The following is a 3,614-nucleotide window of genomic DNA, read 5'->3' as shown; positions in this document are numbered from 1 at the left end:
AGTTAAAATCAAGTTAAAATTTGATTTACATGTCATAAGAATTCGGTAGCAATCCCAAATGTTGCAGTTGTAGATTTCAGACTGATCTTGCAAATGATCTTAGTTCTTTAAGGTTATAGAGCAATGGTTCCCAACCTTTTTCAGCCCCAAAAATTTGTTTCATCTACATTTCTAGCATGTGATGATGTGAGGTGCTCTCTCAATTCCAAATAAATTGTTCTCCTACACCAGTTGGCCACACCCCTGACATTCGAGTCCCACATCCCTAGGGGGTGAAATCACCCCAGGTTGGGAACTGGGGTAATAGAGACTGCCGTAAGTTGCTGTATAATTCTAGATTTGGCACGAAAAATATACATTTAGATTTGCAGAAAAATTCAAGATCGCAAAGGGGGTCATTTTGACTCATAAACTGCACTGAAATTGAACCCTGGCTCAATATATTCTGTCCTACATATAACATGATAACATGGCTCAATGTAATCCTCAAGTGTTTGCAGTTACTGTTCTCAGGGCTCTGAGAAATCTTCACAAGATCTTATTGAACAAAGCGTTTGATTGGTTGAGTTGTGAACATGCTTTCTTCACAAGTGGCATTAGATTACTGTGAGAGGTAGCCTACATAGCAAATTTACTTTAGTTTAAAGTTGGTTTTGGTACATCACGATTCATAGTCAGTTTGGTTTTTCCCATAGCTATAAATAACTCAATGATAACAAAAACTAAAAGTAGGAAATATTTCCGTAAGTAAAAATGAGTGCTCTTAAGGTATGTAGTGTATGTAACCAATGGTTAAGGTGGACATAGAATTACAAGTTGACTTTATTAGGTAAGTAACGTAAACTTTTACAGATTTTATTATTGTTGGTTGCTAAAATCCTACCCTTCAAAAATGTCGTACAACAGTAATTGGGGAGTCCACAGCTACTATTGAATACTCACAGGGAAAATTAAATAAATCACTATTTTGGTTTCTGTTATGGAATTGTGGGAGCTTTAATTTAACGCCTAACCAGTATTATACTTCTTCATTTCACCTGTTGATGACATTGTAAATTGTTGAAACCTTGTGTAGCCTAAAATAATATAATATTGTGTTCTGTTTTTTATTTCTTTGAGTTTGTCAGTCATACCTTTCATCCAGTTTCTATCCAGATTCCATAGCTTAAATTGTATTGCTACTGTATTTGATATATAAGCCAAATGTATATATGTTAAATGGGAGAAATATTTTTGTCTAAATCAGCTTTTTCTTTATTCATTTCAAACGACAAGTCTATCTAGTAGTGGCTGTTGTTGCGCACTTAGCGTATGCTTAAGTTTTTTGAAACACCTGATGGTGCTACTCTTTAGAGGAGTCTACTTCTATATAACTTTTACTCTAGATTTTGCCATACATACTTTGGACAAGATTTTTATTATCGGAATTCTCTTACTTTGTACAAATTTTTATCTGTAGGCCTACATGATCTGAATGTCTGAAACTTTGATGGAAATTTTATATATGATGTTAGGTGATTTGTAAAAAGTATCAATTTTTAGCTGGACAACATAAATAAAAGCTGAAAGGCCTGAAGAAGACAGAAAAAAAAAGAAAGAATAGCTAAACAGAAAACTGAGGTATGGCCGAAGTAGCTGTGAAAGAATTAACAGATGAAGAAGCTAAAAAATTACAACAGGAAATTGATGATAGGGCGGTAAGATGATAATGTAAAAATCTTTTTTACCATTTCTTTTACCGCTATACGTGGTTTTCATTCCTTCAAAATTTGAACCTCGTATAACACTTTGAGTTCTTTGACATATTCAACCAATAACTCGTATAATAGTACAATATACAAGGTTTTTTGTTTTCATCCCAGAAAAAGGAACATTGATCATAAGATCGGCGTTTTTTCGAGCTTCCAAACGGTACCAAAAATGTCAAAATGACCAAATATGGCATATACAAGGTTTCAAGCGGTCACCCACGATAAATAGATTAGTCTTGATAGGCCCACACCAGCTGATAAAGCTAAATTTAGCTATCAATATAACTTTTGACCTTTGAATTGTATTCATGATTATATTCTTATTCAATGAAAAGTGATTATCATTAATATTTCCCTCATTGCACACTGCATGGAGCATCTCATCTTCTTTAGCACAATTGTGGTTTGGCATATACCAAATATAAAATTTTATGTAGATTTACAAATAAATGGGGTTTATTGAAATTTAGTATTTGAAACAATCTAATTACATTGGCCAATTTTGATGCTTGTTTCATTTTTTTTTATGTGGGTTACTATACTTGAGCTATGAGTCCTTTTTCATTGAAGAAAATACCATGGCCAATCATTGTAACAAAAAATTGATTGGTTGAATTTGTTCACAATCTCAAAAACATGTTTTGCTGATCAATTTCTTCAGATGATGGACAGCATCAGTGGAGTTGCCCACAGAAAATACACAAAATGAATTTCACAGCCCCGCCCCCTAAAATGGCGCAACTGTCCCTTTAAGCACAACTTCATATTCCAAATTAGGCTTTGCATATTTTTTATATTCAAGTTATTAATGTAGAAGGTACAGGAAGTCTAAATATTTGGTTGTTTCATCATATTGAGCTCCTATTACTTATCAAATTTAAATCTGATACTCGGTTCTTCTGCATTCAATAAAAACTAAAATTGTCAGCACGTTCTCATGTGCAATTGTGGCCAATGAGGACTTCATTAATAATATCTTTGTATGAGAATGATGAATACAATATGTTAAAGATTGCCCCAACTTTACAATTTTTGTTAATTATGGAGAAGATGTATATGGACAGCATCAGTGGAGTTGCCCACAGAAAATACACAAAATGAATTTCACAGCATTTTGTTTATCATTGAACTTTATTTCTAGGCTAAGAAAAAACCTGATCTACCAAATTATAGATGGACTGAAACAAAAGAAGATTTAGATGTAGGTAGCTATTTTACAGGATTTTAGACTTTTATCAAAAGAAATGATGTTGAATCCTTAACTTCTATACCAGAAATATTTAGACATCTTTATTTCCTTCAGAAAGTGTGCGCTGAATGCTTGTCCCGATAATTTGACTCTGTCGAAAAATTGTACAGCGTTAAATTGAAAAGTCAGTAAGCGTGCATGCTCTGGCGTTTATGGCATCATGGCATTTTAGGACAATGAGAAGGGTCATAAAATAGCAGACTGTTTTTCTTAATCATATCTGCAATGTTGACATGTGTTTTTTGACCTACACAGTACTTAATTAATTTATACATGATTTGTTTATTTTAGATTCGTATTAAATTTAAAGTTAATTTTAAAATAAAAAGTAAAGATGTTGTAGTGGAATTTAAGAAAACGGTTTGTTTGATAAATTTTGAGTTTATAACAGTGAGAATAATCACCTTTCTTGTTATTCCTTTTTACGGCAGGAGAGAAGAATAAGAACAGGGTATGGATATAAAATGGCAGCAGATTACAATCAATCAATTAGATGTAGGGCTAATGTATTCTTGAGTATATGCAAGGAACCACAGATGTCTGACTGAAAATTGGAATGGTGCAAATTTATGTTATCAGTGTCCAAGATACATATGAAAATTTACAATAGCTTT

This window comes from Lottia gigantea (genome assembly GCF_000327385.1).
Source record: "Lottia gigantea unplaced genomic scaffold LOTGIsca_84, whole genome shotgun sequence".
Classification (NCBI taxonomy): domain Eukaryota; kingdom Metazoa; phylum Mollusca; class Gastropoda; family Lottiidae; genus Lottia; species Lottia gigantea.
This window is presented reverse-complemented; position numbering follows the sequence as displayed.